The sequence below is a fragment of the Sminthopsis crassicaudata genome, chromosome 1, assembly GCF_048593235.1.
Source record: "Sminthopsis crassicaudata isolate SCR6 chromosome 1, ASM4859323v1, whole genome shotgun sequence".
Taxonomy (NCBI): Eukaryota; Metazoa; Chordata; class Mammalia; order Dasyuromorphia; family Dasyuridae; genus Sminthopsis; species Sminthopsis crassicaudata.
Window position 1 is genome coordinate 373,938,649 of NC_133617.1, and position 25,671 is coordinate 373,964,319.

At 37.3% G+C, this 25,671-nt stretch overlaps 1 protein-coding gene across 4 annotated transcripts in view; it reads left to right on the forward strand.

Annotated features, from left to right (window-relative positions):
• The window catches only part of MAPK4 (mitogen-activated protein kinase 4), a 204,265-nt gene that overhangs the window by 61,648 nt on the left and 116,946 nt on the right, over positions 1-25,671 (forward strand). For 2 of the 4 annotated variants that reach the window (XM_074279374.1, XM_074279378.1), the window contains exon 2: positions 353-480. The exons of 1 other annotated variant lie outside the window; for it this stretch is intronic. The gene's annotated coding sequence lies outside the window, so the exon portion shown is untranslated. The remainder of the gene's footprint in view (positions 1-352; positions 481-25,671) is intronic. One more of the 4 variants, XM_074279375.1, reaches the window with a different exon arrangement.

A 25,671-nucleotide genomic window follows, 5' to 3' on the forward strand; every position in this document is an offset into this window, starting at 1 on the left:
TTAGAGCTCCATACAAATCCTAGCTTTTAAAAAAAGGAATAACTTGATAAAATGGGCTAGCTTACTCCTTTGGGATCCACACTATGTCAAGAGGGTAACAGGAATCACTCAACAAGTATTTATCAAATCTCTACTATTTGCCAAGTACTGTTTGCCTTCGAGCATCTAAAGACAGAAAAGGGAAATAATCTCTGCTTTCAGTTGGATCTTCAATAAAGGATATATGGGAGAACATAGACAAGAGTCACCCAGTATGAAAAGATGGCTCATGATCTGCACTCTCCATATTAATAAGACCACAGAGCCATTAAAATATACAGTTAACTGAAGCTATTATTTTCTGTCTTTGTAGCAGCCTGCTGAATCTTCTTGGCTCTTGTCAAGCAACGGGAATGGTGTTTTTCATGTTGAAATATGTTCAGAGAAAAGAGCCCTAATCATTACCAAATACATTATCTCTTAAATTTAATCTCCAGCAAGGTAAGCTCTTAAAACTTTTTGTTGTCTGTTTGTGTGCTAGTCAGCTTGAAATGTTAAGGATCTAATTCACTGTGGGTGACGTGGATAGTGTTTTGCAAGCCTCAGAAAATGGGCTTCACATGGAACAGTTTAGTGATAGAGCGTTTTAGCAGTATGACTGGGGCCCTAGGAAACATTGAGTTAGGCACACTGGCAATCTGCCAGTTATGCTTAACATTTTTTTTTTCCTTAGGCCTGGGGTTGGGGGTAGGAATATAAATGAGGTCTGAGAAAAGACTAGTCTATCAGCCTAAATTCATCCCATTTTACCATTCCCTAAAGACCTTCAACTTCCTCTTATCACATTTTCTTCTTTTTTCCTTTTATCCTGACATTTCAGGCTCTCTATAATCTCATTCTATCCTATCTATTCCACTCCTGTCAAAGTCTGTCTTCTTGCTGCTTCACATATGCTTTAATCAAATCTCCATGTATTTTCTCATACCATCTCAACACCTGGGAACCACTTATCCATCCTTTCCATTTAGTCACATTCTTATCCTAGTTTAAAGCCCTCCCTCCCTTTTCTGAAGGCTGTAGCTGAGAGTATAGAAACCAGAGATTGGGAGGCAAGGGTTCTAGTCTCAGCTCTCCTTTTAACTATGTACGTGGTATTGGACAGAGTGCTTTGCCTGCTCTGCCTCAGTTTCCCCATCAAGTTCCTCAAGAGGAACTTGAATCAGGTAGTCTCTAAGCATCCACTTCCAAATCCTATGATTCCTTGAATAGCATAGCTCAAAGTAAGCTTTCTTTCCCTTATTTACAGCTATATGCCATTTGATTATATGTGCTTGTTTCCCCTCTCTCACCACCCACTCTTTCTACATATTAAAAATAATTAAATAAGTTAATACATAATAATATTAATAATTAATAATTAAAAATAATCACCATATGCATTTACATGGTACTGTGTAGTATGACTTTGAAATTTGAAGTACTTTCTAGATCAAGTCAGTAAACTATCTTTATGATTTTCCAGGGGCTTCCCCATACTTTGGTGGTGGTTGTTCTGACTCTTAGCCACCCCATTTGGAGTTTTCTTGGCACAAGTACTGGAGTAATTTGCAATTTCCTTGTCTTGCAGATGAGGAAACTGAGGCAAACTGGGATCAATGACCCCAGTGTTTGAGACTAGAGATTTGGACTCAGGAAGATGAGTCTTCCTGATTTCAAGCCCAGTGTCCTAACTGTTGCAGCATCTAGTTGTCTTTCCATACTTACTTAGCAACTTTTTGTTTTTTGATTGCCCAGATGCCCTGATCTTCACCAATCAGAGAGTCAAGGGGCTGGGAAGCAACCCAAAGAGTTTCTAGTGACTGGGTAAATTTGAAGAAGGGGTGGGGATGGGGACAGATAGCACAATTCCTGGCTTCCTTAAAAGCACAGCTCAGGGGCACATCTTGTATAAGGCCTTTCCTGAGGTTTCCTTTTTGAAATAATTTTGTATTTATACAAATATTGGTATTGAAGAAGACCCCAGAAGTTCCTTATATGTAAGGGAACAGTTTCATCAATTGTTTGCATACACAGTTTCTAGTTGTGATATTTCTTATTTCTTTTGCAGAAATAGGTTGCGCCTTGGATAGAAACAGATTGAGAAAGGGTCTAGAGACAGGGACTGGCCCATGTTATCTGATATCATTCAAGCTAGCTCTGATATGGATCATTCATTATTGAATAAAGTTGTATGAGTCTGATATTAAGACACTACTTGCTTCTTGCAGTAGTATAAACTGAATATACCAGGTTCCCTTGGAAGGAGGCTGTGACTCAGACTGATGGCAACCCTGTGACGCCATACACACTATCTAAGTCCAGTAATCCAGAAGGTGAAGTGGACTAAGACTTCTCCCACTAAGGCTTCTCCCCAGCCTTTCTCCATTAAATACTCCCTTCCATTGTTGTACAAGTATCTCAAAAACAATAAAAAATAAACAAAACTATGATGGTAATCGGGATCTTAGAAAGTCAGGGAAGGAGAATTTGTTCCTTCCCCAACCCTAGCTGATTTTATCACAAGATGCAAATATAGATGATAATCTGTTAACACACAAGGTATTACACCCACAATTCCTTTACTAAATATGAATAGCTCTCTCTGAAATTTGGAACTATTCCCAGAGTATTATAAAATTGGGCATACCCTTTGACCCAGCAATACTACTTCTAGGCCTTCATCCAAAGTGATTTTTTAAAAAGAGGCAAAAGGATCTATATGTACAAAAATATTTATAGCACCTTTTTTGTGGTGGCAAAGAATTAGAAATTGAGGGGATCATCAATTAGGGAATAACAAGATGTGTTATGTCATTTTGCTGGAATGCTATTGTGCTCCAAGAAATGCCAAGCAAGATGCTTTGAGGAAAAACCTGGAGAGACTCAGATGAATTAAAGTAAAATGACGTGAGCAGAAGCAGAAAAAAAGCGTATACAATAATAACATTATTATATGATGACCAACTGTGGATAAATTGGCTAATTTCAGCAATTCAGTGATCTAAGATTGTTCCAAAGGATTCATGATGAAAAATGCTATCCACCATTATGTTGAGAATTGATGGAATAAGTCTGACTGTAGAAAGAAGCATACTTTGTTTTACTTTCTTTTTATTGTTGATGTTGTTGGGTTTTTTTGGTCTATGTTTTCTTTCACAACATTAATATGAAATTAGGTTTGCATAACTACACATGGATAACCTGTATCACATTGCTTTCCTTCTCTAGGAGGGATGGAGGGAGAGAATTCGGAACTCAAATAAAAAAACTCTAATGTTAAACATTATTTTTACATGTAATTAAAAACAGTAAATGTCAAACATAAAAAAAAATGTCTTTCTGATTGAGAAAAAGTGAGAATTTGTCAAGGCTCTTAAAGGGCCTTAGATAATTAAGCCTCGGACAGTGGAGAAGTATTCAAACTTAATAAAAACATCACTTTAACATTAACATATTGATAATGCATTGACATCTTACCTATAGTTGCATCCTATGAGTTGATCTGGAGGAGTTGGGGGAAACAAATTTTCCTTCTCTTACAATATATTTAGATTCCCATCTCCAGCTACATTTAGTAGTGAGAATTGTAGAAGAAGGTGTGGAAGCCCATGAATCTTCCTTTTCGGCCCCTTGACTTCTTAGTCTCTTGACATCTAGATATAGAAACTGCCTCCCTCTATAGCAGCCTCTCAGAGAGATAAGTATTTTCTTACTTTACTGACCTACCTTGGTGTGAAAAGCAGCAAACAAGTAGAGCATCATAATGACAGGCTGTTGTGAAAATGAATTTTAGCAGGAAGATCTGGAAATTTTGTCTCTGTGCTCAGAAAGGATTGCTGCCCACTTCAACACTCTCTATTGGAACACTTGAGGTCCCTCTGTCCCCAGAAGAAGCAGCAGGACAGAATGATACAGGAACAAGAGTACTGATGCACAATGAACATTTTTTTCCACTCCAGCTCATCATCACTAACAAGTGGTACTCTTGAAGGACTTTTCCCAGGTCATTTGGAATGGGGTATTCCATTTCAAACTGGGTCAGACAATGTGATCACCTATTTAACTATCAAGCCTTCCCCTTCCCCCCCGTTCCTCGTTGCCTGTTGCTGTTATAAAATGTAGCTCAGGAAGCAGGTCAAAGATTTTAGATCATTTCTATTCTTTCCTTTGGGAATGGGAGTGAAGTGCTGGAATGGACTTGTAACTTCTCTCAATAAATGCACTGCAGGAAGTGAGGAGGAAGAATGGTGAGTGGAACAAGCTTATTTCCTAGATAATAATAGTGGATACACACACACACATATACACACACATATGCACTGCACATGTGGACATGTATATGTATATATGTATTTGTTGTTCAGTCATGTCTGACTCTTTATCACTCCATGTGGAGTTTTCTTGGCAAAGATACTAGAGTGGTTTGCCATTTCCTTCTCCAGTTCTTTTTACAAGTGAGGCAATTGAGGTAAGTGGAGTCAAGTGATTTGCTCATAAGTAGTAAAAGTTTGAACCTGGATTTGAATTCAAGTGTATGTACAAGTACACACATATGTATTATATAGAGAGTGTATATGTATTATAAATATATATGTATATACATATAAGTATGTATATACATATAATGCATGTTAATATATATTAATATAATAAATTTATAAATACATGTGTTTTGCATGTATGTGTATATATTCCATATTTTAGTTCTTTCCTATTATCAGATTAATAGCTTGTTTTGGATATATTTGTTTGCACATTCACTTGGAAACTCCTTGAGGTTAAGGGACTGTCTTTTGCTTCTTTTTGTATCCTTAATGGTTAGCATGTGCATATATTCATGCATACATATATTTATACTATATATGTACATGTGTATATATATTTAAAGTTTATAATGAACATTTCATTAAAAAAAACCCTTAAACCTCACAGCAACACTTTGAAGGATGTCTTAGCATTATTATTCACATTTTACAGATGAGGAAGGTGCGGTACCAAGAGCTTAAGTGATTTGCTTATGGTTATATAAAGAGCTTCAGAGGAGGATTTGAATCCAGATCTTACTGAGTCAGATCTAGAATGGTGTCCCTGGACTATGCTGTGCTGGTCCCAGAGATGTCTGAGTAAAACCAGCCTCTTCATCCTTATTCTCTCAGCTCCAGTCGATACTGCCACATTCCTTCCTCGGTCACATGCTTGCCCCTTTTTCTATTCATTGTTCATTGTCTCCACCGAGGTCCCAACCAGACTCATGCTTCAACACAGGCTTGCTGTAGGAGACGCTAGATGTCGGATCCTTAGTGATAAATCTCAGAGGGGAGCGAGAGACCAACAGTCAGACTCAGATCTTAGACCAGATATTATGTGACCCCTTCTGCAGCATGAAAATTGTAGGGCCAAGGAAGATTTAAGGCAGCCTGGGGGAAAGTCTTGGATTTATGCATGTCCTGGTTTGGTTGATTGGGACCAATCCTTACCCCTGGGAGCAGTGACCCTGCTTTTCTCTTTACCCCTTTTTTTTTACTCTCTGTTCATATCATAGCTACTCTATTTCAGATTCTCATGTTGCAAGGCCTGCTGATTTCATTTATCTCTCCAACACACTTCTTCTTTCCTCTAAAAATGCCATCACTCTAGTATAGGCCCTAATCACCACACCTGGACTACTGCCACAATGTAGTGATGGATCTATACCTTGAAGCTCTCCCCACTCCAATCCACCCTAAAGTAGTATCTCACAAACTTTTGTTCTCAGTGTCTTTATACTATCAAAAATTATTGTGGATCTGTCCAAAGAGTTTTTGTTTATGTGGGTTATATTTATAGATATTTATCATATTAGAAATAAAAAACTATTTCTGAATTTGTAGACCCTCTGAAAGGGTTTCATAGATCCCCAGGACTGCACTTTGAGAGCCACTGCCCTAAAGCACACCTTCCTACTCAGTAATTCTAGTAGCTCCCTGTTATCCTCCAGGATCAAATACCAGATGCTCTGTTTGTCATCAAGGCCCTTCATTACTTAGCCCCCTCCTAGTAGAAAGAAGAAAGTCTTCTTACACCTTATTCCCCAATATATACTCTTGGATAAAGTGACACTGGCCTCCTAGCTGTTCGCACTCCATTTCTTAGCTCTAGGCATTCTCTCCCCTGTGCTTGGAATATTATTCCTCTGCTCTGACTACTTTAAGTCCTGCCCTGACTTTCTTTAAGTCCTAACTAAAATCTCACCTTCTCCTAGAAGCCTTCCTTAGCCCCTCTCAATTGCAGGGCTTAATAATTCAATGCTTACATAAGTCAATTATTTCCTTCCATCCTGCATATAGCTACTTTGTGTATATATTTTTTCATTTTGCCTTTTCCATTAAATTGTGAGTTCCTTGAGGGCAAGGACTTTCTTTTCCTTCTTTATCTCCCCAGTGCTTAGCATTATCCCTGGCACATAGTAGGCACTTAATAATTATTTATCCTTTTTTTTTTCCCCTGAGGCTGGGGTTAAGTGACTTGCCCAGGGTCACACATCTAGGAAGTGTTAAGTGTCTGAGACCAGATTTGAACTCAGGTCCTCCTGAATTCAAGGCTGGTGCTCTATCCACTGCGCCACCTAGCTGCCCCAATAATTATTTGTCGAATTGAATTGAAATTACCTCTTACCTAGACTATTACAATAATAACGGCATTCCCTGTATGCAGCCTTTCCTTTCTCTATACACCTGACAAGTGTATCTTATATCACAAGTTTGATGGTTATTTTCTGCTCAAGAAGCCTCTGTAGCTCCCTGTTGCTTCTAGTTTAAAACTACTTTTTTCAACATTTAAAGCTCTTCACAGGTTAGCATCAGTAAATCATTCCTGTTTCTTATTATTCTAGCTCATATTTCACTCTATCTATATTCTGATTAAACTGACCCACTTACAATTCTACACACATAAGTTCATCTTTTGCCTCCCAACTTTTCCACAAGTTGTTCCTCATTTCCGTATTATTTTTTCTCTCATTTCCACCTTCTAATTCCCTGAAAGATTCAGCTTTAATGCTGGCTTGTACTAGAGGCCTTTCCTAATTTTCCTAGTTCTTAGTGTCTTATCCTGGGTCCCTGGCCCACAAATGATTTGGGATCAATTTTATATATAAGTCATATTTATTTATCTATATCCAGGAAAACATAAGTTCCTTAAAGTGGAAGACATGGGGCAGCTAGGTGGTGCAGTGGATAGAGCACCGAACCTAAAGTTAGGAGGACCTGAGTTCAAATTTGTTTCTCAGACACGTCCTAGCTGTGTGACCCTGGGCAAGTCACTTAACTCCAATTGCCTCAGGGGGAAAAAAGTGGAGGACTTGCTCATGTTTATCTTTATATATCTGGTGCCAAACAGTGCCACCTGGTAGGTGCTTAATAATTGCTCCTTGAGTTTTATTTGCTTAAACAATTCTTTGAAGTCAGCAGCCTTCCTGTTCTTTTATTTTTCATTCCTAAGTAACAGGTGCTCAGTGACCTGATGATTCCACTTTTACTTATTGACCTCATAAAAAACCTGGTCACAGGAAAGAATGCAGAACTCATTTGTTCTAAAGGCTAAATGACTGATAAAAGTTATCTTTTCCTGACCCATGGGGACTGTTTGCACTTAAGCCTGGCTTTACACCAAAAGAATGACTCTCTTTGAGGAATTTCAGGCTTTAGGAAGCTCTATTTTCTGTCTGTGGGTCTTTGCAGAAGGCCAGAAATCAGTGTCTTCAATTTTAAGCTGTCAAATATAGTCTCTTAAGCCCAGAAGTGATTATTTGGTTAAGCAAATGAGAAATACCCACACTAACTTTGTCTCTTTGTCTGAACTCCCTTACAGCACTTGTAATAGTAATCAGCCTTTATACTTGTAAATGCTTTTAATTTTGTGCATGAAAATCACAGAATCTTAATGAATTACTCAGATGAAGCAAAGCTGGCAGCAAATTAGTTAGCTAATGCGTTGCCATTTTTGTTACATAATATTTTAATTCAGTTAAAATGCTTAAATGTTAATGAGGTTAATGGTCAACTTTTGGCACTGGGGTGGAATGATAATTTTGGCCAGATCAGGCCTGCCCTTCAGATCACAATTTATAACCTTCTCTCATTAAAGTTAGAGTGGTGCTGAAGCAGGGGTACACTGGGAAATGTTTAACAACTATCTCTCCAGAGGGGAAGACATATTTTTGAGTTTAATCTGCATTATTAATGCATTCTTAAGTCTAAAAGGAGACAGCTAAATGTCACAGTGAAAAGGGTGGTACAGCCCTGGAGTCAGAAGGACCTGAGTTCAAATGTGACCTCAGATACTTACTAGCTGTGTGACCCTGAGGAAGTCACTTAACTCAGTTTGCCTCAGTTTCCTCATCTGTAAAATTAGCTGGAGAATAAAATGGCAAAGCTCTCCAGTGTCCTTGCCAAAAAAAAACCCAAGATGGGTTCACAAAGTCAGACATGATGGATTTAAAACAATAACAAAAAGTCTAGACAATCAGAAAAATTGTCAAGATCTGATTTGTTACATTTGCTGTTTTCCAAGATATAAATACCCTGAAAATTTAACAATAAGCTCTCCCAAGTTCTCTATTTGGAGCTTGTTCCCTGGTTAAAGTCATGGATCTAATATCCATTTAGGCTAGTTGGCCGTTCCCTGTTTCATGGATACGAATAACACCCCAACCCTTCAAGCTTCCTCAAAACAAGCTTTGTTCTAAAGAGGTTTAGTGAGAAAATCTAGATGATGTAATCAACGGAGGTTTCTTGCTCAGGGATGACCTGTCAGACATTACATTAGGTGCTGTGGGGGTTATTGTGGGGGGTTCCATCTCTTCCCTCTGTCCTTATTTCTCAACCCTCATACAATCTGACTTTACTCCTACCACTTTCCAAGCTCACTAATAACCTAGTAAATGCTGTCTATTTTTCCCAGACTTCTTCCTACTAAACTCTGTATAGAATTTATTACAGGGAACCAGTCTTTTCTTTAAAGTCCTCTTTTGGCTTCCAGAAACAGTGTTTTGGTGATTTAACATTCTCAGTTCTGGAACTTACTGGCTGAGGCTCCCACTATTCTGATTGTTAAATACAGGGGTACAGTTATATGGAGCTAGCCATCATGTTATCAGTCCTGTCCCCGGATTGCCAGACCTCCAGAGACTGTTCTTTGGAGGACTGAACCCATCTGGCTCTGGAATTTCTGCCCTGGTGTACTGAGTGTACAAACTCACCTGATGCACTATATCCCCAGCCAGACTCACATTCCACCCAAGCCATTTTCTTGACATCTGCCCTTTAATTGTCCCCTTCAGACCTCAAGAGAACATATCCATGACTTGAAGGACTTCACCTTATACTCTGATGGTCCTATCTTGCCATGGAATGACTGATCCACTCATTGTCCCTGTGACCCCTCTCAGTGTAAAACACCCTCCATGGGTTCTCTTACATGGGTTATTTTTCCTTAATTAGAAATGTAAGCCCCCTCAGGGCAATGATTACTTTTTGTATTTGTACTTCTGGCATTTGGCACATGTAATTAATGTTTTTTCATTCTATTATTGAAGTCAGGTAATCCCTTTGTGATCCCATTTGGAGTTTTCTTGGCAAAGACACTGCCATTTCCTTCTCTGGCTCATTTTACAGATGAGGAAACTGAGGCAGACAGGATTAAGTGACTCTGGATCACACAGCTAGTAGGTATCTGAGGAAGATGAGTCTTCTTGACTCCAAGCCCAGTACTCTGTGCATCATGGTGCCACTTAGCTGCCCCAGTATATGCTTAGTAAATACTTTTTTGTTCATTCACTCCATAACACTGCACTATCCTAGTCCTCCTTAGAACTTTGCCTTCTCCTTTGTAATTGATAAGCTTGTTTTTTATTTTCTCCTTTACTGGTTATTCTTTCTCCCCCAGCATAATTGTCCCCCTAAATTCTTTCCTCCGCTCTCCTCTCTCCTTTCTTTACACCATCTCTTCTGGTCCTCTTATTTGAAGGAGGAGTTTATAGTCATGGAACCTGAGTTAGAATACCTTCTCTTCCACTAACTATATTAATTACTTTGGATAAGTCTTGGAGTTTCATCTACAAGATAAAGGATTGGAATTAGTCATTCCACAGCCATGTCTATGATTTGATGAATTTTCATAGCTTCAACATCTCTACAATCTCCTAGTCCTTATCTCTAGCCCTGACCATTGTCCCAAAGGCCAGACTGCACTCCTCTCTATCCGCTGTTAGAATTCTCTACCTCACTAACACCTTCAACTCTGTTCCAAGAAGAGCTGATCATTTTCCATCCTTAGCCTGGTCTTCCTAACTTCTATTTCTGTTAATAACATTGAGGTTTAGAGGTTCAAAACCATATTAGTATAATTGATATCTTATAGCTTACCTTCTCAATGGGTGGGGAAGGGATTGAAAGGAAAGAAAATTTGGAACTCAGAAATTTTTAAAATTACACTTATCCCTTCTATAATATGGGATTTAGGGACATAGTATCCCTGAAAGCTGGAAAATCTTCATAAAATTTTGGGCCCTACCTGTGTGATAAGAGAAGTCTGAATTTTATTTTTCTTTTATGAGATGTTTATAGTAGCTTATTATAAAAATATGGGTTAAATATTTTGCTATGGATTTTGTATCATCTGTGGCTTCCTTAAAACTTCCTCCAAATTCTCATTTAATTTTTTGGATGACCCTTAATACATTGAAACAACAATGGGGAAAGTGGTGATGTGGAAGAAGTAACTATAATCTTAAAAATAAACAAATGGGGAAAAGTTAGTCTTTGGTATTCACTCTCTTTTCTCACCTATTCCCTGCTAGTCAATTGCTGCTTTCAATAGACTTGACTCCCATGATACTTCTCTTGATTGCCTCCTCTTCTCCATTCTCACTGTCATTGCCCAACTCATGCCTTCATCAACCCTTAACTGGTGAACATTTTTAGTAGTTTTTAGCATTTTCCTAATGGAACTTTAACCTCTCTTTATGTACCTCATTACCAGAGTCCTCTTCCTGTGATCATATGCAAAAGCTAATTATGCACTGAATAGTAAGTAGAATCCAAGCCCCTTTACTTGGCCTTTCAGGCTTCCCAAGATCTGGCTTTACCCTTCCCTTCTAGTTTTCATTTATTACAATAGATAAGTGCCGAGCTTGGAGTCAGGAAAACCTCAGTTTAAATCTAGCCTTAGACATTTCCTAGGTGTGTCACCCTGGATAAATCAATTAACTCTGCTTCAGTTTCCTCATCTGTCAAATGACCTGGAAAAGGAAATGGAAAACCACTCCATTAACTATGCTAAAATCCCAATGAGGTCACAAAGAATCCAAGACTACTGAACAACAAGGACAACATGCTTCAACCCAAAGGGCCATTCCCTACATATGCCAGGCATAGAACCATGGACTTCATCCCTTTGGCAATGGGGAACCATCAAAAATTGTTGAGGAGGAATGTAGCTTAACAAATCTAAAAGTGTGGGGAGATGAGCTTAGTCAAGTCCCACTCCCCTTCCAAAGTCACTCAGTCTTGATGATTGATCAGCAGTGTCCTCTTTAGATACAAAATATAAGTCAGTTGAGTTAAGGTGCAATTCCTTTTGAATCTTTGCAGCTATTACCAATATTGTGGACTGAGAGTATTGACTTGGTATGGTCCAAAACAGAACCTTCTGCCAGTCTGAGATGAAAATAATCTCCTCCAGAGATTGCTCATTTGAGCAATGGAGTGGACAGATGGCAACAGCAGGAATAATGGAGTTGTATTGGCAGCCACACAGCACAGTGCAAAATGAACAAATTGGCAATTGATGGAACCCTCAGAAATGTTCAGTTACATTCATGACTACTAAGCCCAGGTATCTTTATTCTTGCAGAAGTGTTCTTCTTGTGCCTCTGACATGAAAATATTGTACTTTTCAGTTTTGTTGGATGCTCCTTAGCCCAAGAGTGATAGAGCAAAGAGCTCTGGATCTGAAGTAGAACAACCTCAGTGACCTTATATGTTACTCCCTTCTCCAGCCTTAGTTTCTTCATTTGTAAAATAAGGGGACTAGATTAAATGGTTTCTAAAATCCCTTCTATCTCTAAATCCTATAATCCTAATTAATAAACAAAAACATTTATTTTATTCTGTGACATCTTTTCAAATGTTTCCCAAAATCCAGGTTGCAATAAAGCCAACTCTTTTTCACCAAAGTTCCCTCATAGGATCACTGATACAGGGCTTGGGAGAGATCTCAAAGGTTCTCTAATCCAATGCCTTTATTTTTCACATGAGGAAACTGAACACAGCTAGTGACTGAGCAGAATAAGATTGAGCTCTAAGGAAAGACTCTAAAGCCCTCCTAAATCTCTTCTTTAAAGCTCATCTCTTGTTCTTTATTGTATCTCTCAGTATTGTGAACACTTGTGTTTTGGAATACTTTGAAAAGCACATGTGCACACATACATCCTTTCCACAGTGGCTGGAGTTTTCAGATCTTGTTCTAATCACTCAAGCTTCAGGATACCTGCTAATGGCTAGGTAAGATACAGATGAAGTCTGTCAGTGTTATTGTTGTTATTCTCTGTCCTTCATTCTCAAACAGGATCATAACATGAAGGAAGTGAGAAATTGTGCTAAGTTTTTTTAAACAAATATTGCATCATTTAAAAGGTACAAATATATATACACATATGTATACATATATATAAATATGTTTATGTTTACATGTAATATAGATCTAGACCTATCTATCTATATGGGAAGGGGAGAGGGAGCAAGAAAGAGGAAGGAGAGGGAGAGACAGAAATGGAAGGAGGAAAGACGGACACAGAGACAAAGAGAAATGTCAGTGCTTTTAAGAGGACTCCAACCTAGGTTGACCAGACAAAACAGTGATATTATACAAGAAATATCAAGAATATGCCATCAATTTGCTGATGTAGTATGACTAGTAGAGATTTGGGAGACCTGGGCTCCTAGGTGGGACTCTGCCACTAACAAGCTCTGTGATCCTAGGCAAATCACATTCTCTCTCAGAGCTTCTGTTTTTTAATCTATAAAATGAGAGCATGGAGTAGTTCAGTGCTAATAGCACTCCTTTGAGCTCTAAAATTTGTTAGCCTAGTACACATTATACATAAGTGCTGAGGAATTCAAAACAAGGCAGGACAGTGTAGGCCACAGAAGGTAAGGCTGTTAAGAAAAGTACCTGGATGCTGAGCATGGTGATACATACCTATAATCCCTATTGCAGATTCTGGGAGGACTGAGGCTGGTGGGTTGTTTGAGCTCAATTCTCTAAGTACAACAGTAGGATTAAAGCTGATTGTCAAGCCCTGGGAGTAAAAGGTCACCAGAATGCCTAAGGAGGGGCAAAAAGCCAGCTCAAATAAACAAAATGGAAGAGGTTAGAAATTCCCTACTCAGATCAGTAATAGGAGAGAAGAGGTGGAGGGAAAGGGAGAAATAAGAGTGGAGGACAGACAAGGACACTGTTAGGATTGATATTGTCCCATTTCCCTTCTCCCTCTAAGTAAAGGCTATAATTTTATCCTAACTAAAATAGGTAGCTCATTAAGCTCATCTTAACAAATATTTTAAAATTGTATTTCTATTGACATCATTTGTTTCCATATTACCTACATTTTACATTCCCAGAAAGTCATCCTTTATAACAATGTTTTTTAAAGAGGAAAGAAATTAGCAGAACCAGTGAAAATACCAGTTATTTTCAATATTCAGCAAAGGAAGGGCAGAAGAGATGTCTCCTCATTTGCAAACCTTAAAGTAGCCAGTTCATTATTATAAATATAAATGCTAATTATTGTTGTCTTTCTTGTTATAGTCTATAAGACCAAGCTTAAAATGCTAACTATTACTATCTTCATGATTTTTTAACATTCAGGTTTTTTTAGGTAGTTATTTCTATTTTCATCAGCAAATATTTAATAGTAATGACCAACATATAGCACTTTAAAGTTTACAAAGCACTTTCCACAGATAATTCCATCTATATGTGAGCTTCACAGTATATCCATATAAAATAAATTATTATCATCATTTTAAGATGAGGAAACTGGGCCTAAGATGTATAGTGGAAGGATTAGTAGCCAAACAATTACAAGTCCCAGAACTAGTAAATATTTGAGACCAAATTTGAATTCATTTTTCTGATTACAGATTCAGCATTCTGTCAACCATGTCTCCAAGATGCATGTTAAGATGCATAGAATTCAAATATTCATTAAACATGGGAAATACAAAGAAAAGAATATAAATTCATTTCTGATGTATAGACCCGTGATATCTTTTTTTTTTCTCCTTTTTTTTTCCCCTGAGGCTGGGGTTAAGTGACTTGCCCAGGGTCACACAGCTAGGAAGTGTGAAGCGTCTGAGACCAGATTTGAACTCGGGTCCTCCTGAATTCAAGGCTGGTGCTCTATCCACTGCGCCACCTAGCTGCCCCCAACCTGTAATATCTTGGTGGAGAAACAATGTCTTCATAACCAAAAAAAAGACCAGCTCTGCCATGAGTGGGATCAGGTCAGAATAGATATTTCAGACTGCATGAGTGCTGAACCAGTTTAGGCAAAGACAGGAGAGATTTCCTTAGGAGGGATAATTCCTCCTCAGGCCCTAATTTTCAGGTTTGGAGAAATTATGACCACAAATGTTCTTTTTTGCTCTGTTGTCTAGGGTTGAGTCCAAGCATAGATTTGCTTCCATCTTCCTGCCAGGTCAAGCTCCTGTCATTGTTCTCTGGCTCTAAACAATGTTTCAGTCAGCCAAGAGCTTTAATGAAGCAATGTTTGGTCTCTGAGGTCTATGGAGAAGGGTAACATTGGCCCAGAGGAAATGGTAGTAGTCTCAAGAGGCTCGCACCCACGTCACTAAGACCTGAGAGCCACCAGATGAAGTAAATCCTATGTGCTCTCCTCCTCTGTGACCCATAATACTTCTACCACTCATGCCTTTGCTCTCCCAGTGTGTTCCTTAATTACAGCTTGTTTCTCAGTCTTGTTTTACCAACTTAATTGTAAGTTATTTGGGAGCTGGGCCCATGCCTTCTCTGGTGTCCCTCATGGCACTCAGCATAGTGTTAAATAAGCACATGGTTAGCTGTCAGTAGGTGTTCACTGAATGGATGAATGAGTCATTAAATGAATGAACGAATGAATGAATACTGTTTTCCTCTCTCTCCACTATCTCAAGACATTCAATTTTATAGACTTCAAACTTTACAAACATTTCCCCAAACAGACAGGAAATGATATAAGCCCTTTAGGAGTTTCTTAATTCAATGAAATCTTTCACTGGAAAAGACCTGAATGGCGCCTCAATATATTTGGATTCTATTGAAGTGGTGTAACATGTATAAAGATAAGTTCTATGATTTTGTTTTTTTTCCATGATTTTATTTTTTAAAAGAATGTCATTGAAAATCAGTACGTTTAGGACTAGAAAGGGCTTTAGTGGTGATTTACTTTGCACTCATATTTTATAGATGAGGATGCTGAAGGCCAGAGCAATTAAACAATTAACTGATATGGTGGTAGCTAGGTGGAACCATAGTGCTGGGCCTGGAGTCTTCCTGAGTTCAAATCCAGCCTTAGACCCTCAGTAGCTTGGTGACGCCGGCCGAGTCATTTCATCCTGTTTGCCTCAATTTCCTTATCTGTAAAATGAGCTGAAGAAGGAAATGGCAAACCACTCCAGTACCTCTGCCAAGAAAATCCCAAATGAGGTCATGAAGAGTTAGACATGACTATAACAACGACCAAGATCATACATGTTGTAAGAGTCCCACCACTATTAGGAGGGGAATAATATAGATAAAAGTATACATATACATCCATACTTATATCTTCCCCTTATTATTATTATGATTGATAATTGATAATAATTGATAATTTAAAATAAATCTTTTTTCTTGGAGCTTCTAGAATAAAAAAGTGTTTAGCTGTCATTCACAGTTTCAGCCCTTTTATTTGATTCAATTCAATGAACATTTATTGAGTGTCTACCATGTACCAGGTACTATGTAGGGTGTTGGAGCTTTCAAAACAAAAAATGAAAACAGTTCAAGTCCTTAAAGAACATAAATTCCCACACATTTCTCCATTTTAGTGGTCTGTATTCTCTTCCCTTAGAGGAGAGAAGCAAGCATTTGCATGATTTTTTCCATTGGTTCTTTTCATTGCCAGCACATTAGAGATAACCTATGTTTGGGAGGTAGATTCAAATAATAAAGGACTCATTTTTATACTATATCTTCAAATGTACAAAGTACTTTTCTCTCAACAATGCTGAGAAGCGGGGAGTGCAGACAGGTGATACTGTCTCCATTCTTCAGGTAAGGACACTTATTCAGAGTATTGGGATTCTAACCCAAGCCAGAGCTTTTTCTCCTTGACCATGCTGCCTCTTAGTTGTCACAGTTAACTCCTATGACTCTCCCACTTACTTTCCCTTTCCCCTCCGACACCACAGTCAACTGGATACTTCTGTCTGGTGGTCCAGGAAATTTGAGCAATGACTGAATTCTTTTCTTCTGGGAAACTTTTCTGTCATTAAGCCATGGAATCCATCATGTTAAAGAAACAGGCCTGTCTTTGACTCATAAGTGGGACAGTTTAGATTGAGAATATGAAAATTACCCATTATTTGAGTTTAGCTAAATGTACCCAGTAGGTGGGCGGATATAAAAGCATTTGAAAAATAAAAAATGTTATATAGCTGTAAGGAGGCTTGTTGATATTGGGAAAGTATGGCAATTGGATTTTATAAATCAAATCATCTATTTTAAAGGATTTAAAGGAACTATTTCATGAAATCTGTGATAAATCCCTTTTTAAGACTCAAAATTCTCCTAGAAAGTGAATAAGTATTATCTGCTTTGCTTATTTAATCAATTTGGATTTTTCTATGCTAGCATTTCTTTAAAGGAGATGGCTGAGCAGTAAAGCCTATCCCAATAAGATTATCTTGACTTAAACAAGGTAGATGAGGCAGCATGATATAATGGGAAGAGCAGGAAATTTGGAGCGAGGGTACCTGGGTTTACATTTTGGCTCTGAGGCTTTCAATATATGTAAATGTAGGTCAATTATTTAACCTCTCAGGTCCTTAGGTTCCTCATCTCTAAAATGGAAACAATGCAGGGTTGTAATGAGGGAAGCCCTTTGCAAGTCTTAAAAGGGCTATAGATGTGAGTTGCCATGAGTCTACAAGTATTTTTCTAAAATTTATTTTTATTCTTTTAGTCAAAGAGAAAATGATTCTGTTTACTGAATTGTATGAAATAATGTAATAGTTTAAAGTAGTTACAAAGGGATAAATAACGATAATAATTAAAATTTCTACAGGGTCTTTAAGGTGTATAAAGAACTTTACTCATAGACACTCTATGAAGCAGATCGTGGTTTATGTCCCCCATTTAACAGATATGAAAATTGACATTCAGAATTGCTAAATGCAAACACCCAGTAGCACTGAACAGTCAGCAAACATTTATTAAGCACCTATTGCATGCAATTTTATGTTCTAAGCACTGAGGATACAGAGAAAGGGAAGATAGTCCTTATGTTCAGGGAGTTCGCAATCTAGTGGGGGAGGTAACAAGCAAACAGCTATGTACATACAGGCTATGGATAGGATAAATTGGAGATCACTGAAAGAGTGAAGGCATTAGAACTAAGAGATTGGGAAAGGATTCCCATAAAGGTAGGATTTTAGCTGGGACTTGAAGAAACCTGGGGAAAGCCAGGAGATGGATATTCCACCACTGACCTGGCTGCTGCCAAATCTTGGGCCTCAATAGCCAACTGATGTGGCAGAAAATGTGCTAGATTTGGGGTCAGGAAGACCCTAAGATCAAATAATTCTTCATATGTGGATCAACTGTGTTACTCTGGGCAAGAAACTCAACTTTCTCAGCCTCAGTTTCCTTACCTGTAAAATGAACTCAGCTTTTAAGTTTTCCTTCCAGGTCTTAATCTAGAACAGTGCAATCTGATCTTTGACCTCTGCCTAGAAAAGTAAAAGAGAAAGACAAAAGACATGCATGGTGTCTAAGAACTCTCTTCTTGGTTCGGGTGAGCACCTCTGCTACCACCATGGACTTCTGACTCAGGAAACCATTAACAGGTTCCCCATCACCAGCACCACTTCTTGTATATGCTCTGAGGATGCCTCTGGATAAAAGGTGGAAAGGAGAATAGAGGAGAGGGTTGAGTTCATAATAAATACTTTTTCCAATGGAATCTATCCTCCAATGCTCTCTACAATAGAGTCTGGGCCAACCAGTTCCTCTTGGAGACAGCCCCCAGTAATGAAATCCATCAGCTAGGACACACTAAGGACCACATGCATACCATCTCTAAAGGGAGATGAAGTTAAAATCTCAAAGACTTTCTACCCCATAAGCTCATTAAGGTGACCATTAACTTTAAAAAAAAAAAAAAAAAAAAAAAAAAAAAAAAGGAATTAAATTAATGTTCAAACTAAAAGAAAAAAAAACTTTGAAGTAAATATTTTAATACTTCAGTCAGTAGCTTTATAAACTCATCAATGCCTTTCTTTGATGTATATCAAAATTTGTCCATACCTCATCTTATATAATTATTTTCTTTGTTTTTTCATAGGTTCTTTATATGGGATCTATCCAAGCTTTTTGTATTCTCTTGGTTTCAGTGTAGCATTAAGGCCATCCATTTCTTTATTCCTCATTTTTGCTACATGACTAGCTAAACTCCTTTTCTAATTATATATTTCATAAATAAATCTCTTGTGTCACTTCTTACATGTAAGTCTGCAGAAAATAGATTATAACACTACAAAAAAAATCTTTTCATATACTTTTGGTTCACCACACATTTGATTCCTTGGAGATATTTCAAGAATTGAAAGCATTCAACATAACCAAGAGTAAATTTGTGTTAAGAAGATAGATTTGGGAAAGAATAATAATTTCACAGAGTCATTATGAAGGAAGAACTTTGTAAAGCTTAAAGTGCTTTAGTAAATTTGAAGATGGAATGGTTAAAAAGCAATACTTAGCCTCTTAAAGGAATTTTCTGTTCTCTTTTTCCTAATTCAGTTCTGGGTCCACTTCATTGCCAATTCATAATAAATACTCCCTCTGCCCCAGATATAGGCTTTCATGTACTCAATGAGTAGACTAATCATTAACTGTATATATAGTTGGGACAATAGATGTATTTTTGTCAATTTAATTTTCCTTTAAAGATTGTTTCTCTGATCTCTTTTGAATAGTTATAGATTTCATTTAGACACAAAAACATCTTGGCATTATTATGAAAAATAGTTTTGATCTTGCTGAATCCTTGAAAATGTCTCAGAAACCTTCCAGAGGTCTCTGACCGTACTTTTGAGAACGGCTAGCTTAGACAAACAACTAAAGATATGCCTTTGAGTTCTTCAAATGACTCAAAGCTGAGAGAAGATAGCTAACAACAGGATCAGAATCCAAAACAACAAAAATCATGGACAAAATTTAGTAAGAGAAAACTTAATCAGGATAAATATAAATGTCCTGGAAAAAAACAAACAAACAAACAGTGATGTGAAGGAGATCAGGGGGGATTTCATGATGAGAACTTCAATGTAATTCCATGGAATGGAATGGAGTGGCGGACAAGAAAGTGAATGCTGTATATTATATCTAGGTTATACTGTAACACATGTAAAATGTATGAGATTGCCTGTCATCTAGGGGAGGGAGTAGAAGGAGGGAGGGGAAATTTTGGAAAAATGAATAAAAGGGATAATGTTATAAAAAATTACTCATGCATATATACTGTCAAAAAAATGTATAATTATAAAATTAATTAAAAAAAAAAAGAGAGAGAATGCTGGCCTGGGCTACATTAAGAGAAATATAATGTTTAGTTAGATTGAAGGAGGTGATATAGACATTTTAGGAAGGACTTAGACAGTTTTCAACTTGTTAAGAGGAAGACAATCAGACTAGTGAGACCCTTTCAAATCAAGTCATATGATGATCATTTGAAGAAAAGTAGGATGTTTAGTTTGGAGAAGAGAACGTTTAGGGGAAATTGATGAGATTGAGTAACTGAAGCTTTATCATATGGAAAAGAAATCAGGCTTGTTTTGCTTGATTATATTTGTTCCACTTTGCTGCCAGAGTAAGAGAGACTTAGAACTTTTTAAACCCTCTAGAAGTGGAATGGGTTACTTCAGGAAGAGTGGATTCCCCCCACTAGAAGTTTTCAAGTGGAGATGGAATGACTACTTGGAGGCAACTTAGATAGGATTCTTGTTTAGGTACAGTTTGGATTAAATGGCCTCTGAAGACCTTTCCAATTATAAAATTCCATGAGTCTATATATCAATGTTGTGGTTGACATGTTTATTGTATTGTATGGAGCTAAAAAAAATTGATTAAAACTTCCTGTATTATATCTCTTGAAACAGTGACTCATCCCTTATTCTTTTTTTTTTTTCTTTCACTAAACCTGTCCAGCATCTTTTATCATTCCTGTGGTTATCTCCTTGATTGTTTTTGCTTTATAGAACTTCAGAATTTAAAGGAACCACTTCTAGATTCCAAATCCTGGCTCTGCGACTTACTCTGATCTTAGGCAATCCATTTCATCTGTTTAATCTGAAGTTCAGTTACCTCATCTGTAAAATGGGAATTCTTATACTGTCTTTTAAGGATTCTGCAAGATCAAAACTACTTTTCATAATAATACCAAGGTATTTTTGTTTTTGATTTGGTATATATCAATAGATATAACCTACATAAATCAAAGCTCCTTGGGGAAAAGGATCCTGAATAATTTTTAAGAGTTTAAAAAAAGTCCTGAGATTAAAATGTTTGAGGAACCATTTGTTTAGCCATTGATACAAAACAGTGGTGACAAGGATTTGGAAGCTAAAGAAGTGCCCACTAACCATAAAATAGCTAGACAAACAATGGAATATGAAAGTAATGGAATACTTGTACCATAAGAAAATGACAAAAGGGATGGTTTTGGAGAAATTTGGGAAGTCTTAGATGAACATACAGAATGAAGTGAGAAGTGAGGAAAATAATTGATACCATAACAACAATATTGTAAAAATGGGCATTTTTGAAAGACTTTTAAATTCTAATAAATGCCATGACCAAACACAATCCCAGAGAATGGATGATGAAGAATGCTGCTCACCTATTTATTGAGAGGCATCGATGAAATATGCAGAATGAAGTATACATTTTCAAACATTGCCAATATGATAATTTATTTTTCTTGACTAAGTACTTTTGTTAAGAAGATTTTGGGGAAGAAGGACAATGGTGAGAGGATGGGGGAGAATAAATGGTTATCAAAAATTTTTAAAGAAAATAAATGCTTATTTAATTTTAAAAATAATAAAAATGTTACTCTTGAAAGGTGCTCACACAAAAAGACCAATTAGGAGGATATTGCATTAGTCTATGGAGAGGTGAGGGAAAAACTTGATCCAAGCAGAGATTTTATAAGCTGGAAATTTTATGAAGGTAGAATCAGTAAAACTTAGCAGCCAAATGAATGTGAGGGTGAAGGAAAAGAAAGAGATGAGGATGACTGTGGTTGGGAACCTGAGTGCCCAGAATGACAGTAGTGACATCAAAAGAAATGGATTTAGGAGAAAATGTGATGAATTCACTTTTTTACATGTTGAGTTTGAGATGCCTATGGAACATTCAAGTGAAGTTGTTTAGCAGACTATTGGTAATATGGGACTGGAATTCAGAAGGGAGATTTTAACTGGATGTATAGATTTGGGAGTTGGAAGCAGAGAGAAAATAATTGAACCTATGGGAGCTGATGAGATCACTAAGGGAGGGTGTATAGGCCGATGAAAAAGAAGAGGGCTCAGGAAGGAGCCTTGAGGGATGCCCATGATTAGGGTGGGAGAATGAATATGATCCTGCAAAGGATGCAGAAAAGGAGTGGTCAAACAGGTAGGAGAAGAACCAAGACAACAACATCATGGAAGACAAGAGAAAAGACATATGTAGTTTAACTGTCAAAAACATCAAAAGCTACAAAAAAGTTGAGTAAAATAAGATTTGAGAAAAGGCTATTGGATTTAGCAGAGAAGCTCCTGAGATTATCTTTTCTACTATGGACTGACCAGAGAAAGGCCATAACAAATTATGAAGAATCAAATTAAGTTATATGACCCACTGAGAGTAAATGAATAGTATTAGTTCATGTTTGAAGGACAGCTCCATAGGTTTATAAGCAACTTCATACTGAAAGATCGAAGCATTTGGAGACCCATCCACAAAGCTACCTGTGTGGCTTTGGACAAATCTTAACTTCTCTTAAACCTAGTTTTCTTATTTATAGAATGAGCAATTTGGACTAGATGAAGAGTCAGTTACTATAGTCCAATGGCCAAATCTGGCTTACCTGTATTTGTGAGGTCAGCAAGGTAAGATTGTTTTTCATATTTTAAAATGCAGTTGTGTTGTATTGTATTTAAAAATGTTAAAACAAATCTCGAGTGGCACAGGTGTTTGTCCAGATTTGGCACTTGGGTTGCGGTTTGTTAATCCCAGGACTAGATGACCTTAAAGATCCCTTTCTAGCTCTAAATCTTTGATCCTATATTGTATGATCCTATGACTAAGTTGACCTAATAATCTTTGTCTAGAACTATGTACAATTAGGCATTTAACAAGATGAACTTTAAGAATGATTCAAGTCCTAGAGAGAATCTTTGAAAAAAAATCACAATCTTTAATTTGTCCATTTCTAAATTTACATTTAAAAAATTGGGGTTTGTTTAAAACAAGGGACACTTTATCATAGAATGGTTTGTGGGTTCCTTGTGACAATCTTGTTTACCAAATGAGAAAGTTTACCGACATCTATTGTTTCCTTCTTGTTCAAGGGGCCCGTCATTATTGTTAGAGAAAATTGAATTGGTTTGACATGACTTGTTTTCTCAAGAGCCATGATGCTTAGTAACAAGCAATTGTCTCATCAGAAGCCAGAAAGTGCCCAAGACACACTGGATAACAGTTGCTGACTCTCAGCCACTAAGGAAAGCAAATTTTCATTGCCTTGAGTGCCTGTCTTTTCACTCTTCTTAGAGCTAGGGAGAGCATCCCAAAGACAAAGCACAGGAGACAGAACTGTGGGAAACAGGGGGCTGGCCCCTCCACAGAGAAACAATGCAGCTCCTAAACTGCCTAAAGGCTTTGGGGATGCTGGCTCAGACTGACCATCAACGAAGCAGATCTATGTGAGAGAGGAGTGAGCCCTGGGACAGAGATTCCAGCCAGAGAAGTTGGGGGTTGCTGTGCCATTACCCAGCCTAGGAATCACAGACTGTGCAACTTCTCTGTTTGGGTTGGCAAAAGCCAGCATGTGTTGCACTTTCTCTGAGGCTTGATCACTTGCTGAATATTTATTTGTCCCAACAATTATTTAGTTATCCTCAGGAATCTAGGGTCTAGGCCAACTTCTCCTTCTTTTGTATTGTTTCCTGGTAGGGGAGTGTGACCCTCATCTCCCTTTGTACTTTGAGTTTAGTAAAGTTGTCACCATTAAGTTAGACTCAAAGAAACAGAAATCTGAAGAGATCAACACAATCTAATCACCTCGTGTTGTTTACTCATTTCAGTCATGACTGACCCCATTTGGGTTTTCTTGGCAAAGATACTGGAGTGGTTTGTCATTTCCTTCTCTAGTTCATTTTACAGATGAGGAAACTGAGCCAAATAGGGTTAAGTGACTTGCTCAGGGTTACACACAGGCCAGAATTGAACTCAGAAGATCAGTCTTCCTGTCTCCAAGCCCAGCACTCTATCCATCATACTATCTAGTCCTCAATTTTACAGATAAGGAACCTGAAGCTCATATTGGTAAAGGGACTTGCCTTTGGTCATTCTTCTAATAAGTGTTTTAGAATCATATAGATTCATTCTTATAAGGAACTCCCAGAAGCCATCCAGTCCCATTAGAATTTTCTATCTCATACCTGAAAAATGGACCTCTGATGACTTCCAGTGAGAGGTTACTCTTTGCCTTCTGTGGCAGCTCAATCCATCCGGGGACAGCTCTGATTGCTAAAAAAGTTTTTAATATATCAAGTCTAAATGTGCCATTTTGTCGCTTCTACTCATTGCTCCTAGTGCTAACCCTCCTTTCCAGCATAATGGTCTGTCATTTATATGAAGGTAGTAAAAATGTTCCTCTTGAGTCTTCCCTTCTCCAGACTAAAAATTCTCAATTTGTTGCACTGTCCCTCCTATGACCTGAATTCACAGTCCTTGCATATCTAGAAAAATCCCTGTTCCTGCATATATTATTATATTATAATTATGTAACCATATTATAATTATATTACTATTTGTTATTATTGATAATTAATTTTAATAAATTTTCTAAGTTAATATAATGTAGTAGATAGAAATCTAGCCTTGAAATTAGAAAGAGGAAAGTTCAAATACTCCTTCTGACATATACTGAACATATGATTATAGCCAATTTATTTAACCTTTCACTATTACAAGGCAACTTTTATTCTTATGGACAATTAATAAGTAGAGGGAGTGCTTCCTCATGAGGAATTAACTAACAGGTCTGAAAAAAAAAGAGGTCATAATAAGCAAATAATCTGAGGAGAGAATGTAAGTGAAAATTGTGGAGATAGAGTTGGAAAGGAGGAGATAAACATATTGGAAAAGAATAGTCAGAATGACACTGTGGCTACATGGAATAGAAGAACAAAGATTTTAAATGATTCTGAAGTTCTAAGCTAGAGTTCCTAGGAAAATAATGGTGCCATCAGGAATAGGGAAATTGGGAAGAAGAGATACAGTGGAAAGAACATGGTTTTTGGTGTTAGAGAACCTGGGCTCAAATTCTGACTCTTGCTTTTGGTGTGACAATAGGTGAGTCATTTATATCTCCCTAACCCTCAGCTTCTCATTTGTAAAATGAGGGAGTTAGACTCTATGGTCTCTTGGGTCCATTCTAGTTCTTCCCCTAATCCCTTGATCCATACACAGAATTTGTTTTTAGATATATTTAGTTTGAGGTAACATACAGACTCATATAATTTTTGTTCCTTCAAGTAGGTTGTAAGGACCTGGACACCAAAGGGTTATATTTGACTCTTATTTGTATTCCCTCTTAGTGCCCAATATAGTGTTCTGCATATAGTAACAAGTCAATAATTATCTACTGAATTAATAAAATTAAATGCATATGTAATACCAGACAATTCTTAGCTCAAGTTATCTGGTTTTCCACATCATGTTGATTAGAAGCAACAAACTAGAAGAAAGTGGGAACAGCTATTAGATGGAAGCGGGAATGACAATGAAGAAGGAGACAGAAAAATTCAAAAGTAGAGGTAGTGCTGTGATGTGTGTGTGTAAGTATGAGTGTTACTGTGTTTTAATTCTGCTACATATTGGAAAGTACTGTCCAAAGAATACATACTCATGATAATAACCCTGGGTCCCTAAGAAAATGTTACATTTTGCTCATCTCTTCCATTTATATAGGCAAGGAATTGTATAGAATATTTTAGAACAATGTCCATGAAAATAGTTGTAATGAAGGACATTTTAGTGTTTAGATGTAAGAATTTCAGTTAGCTGGGAAATACCTCTATG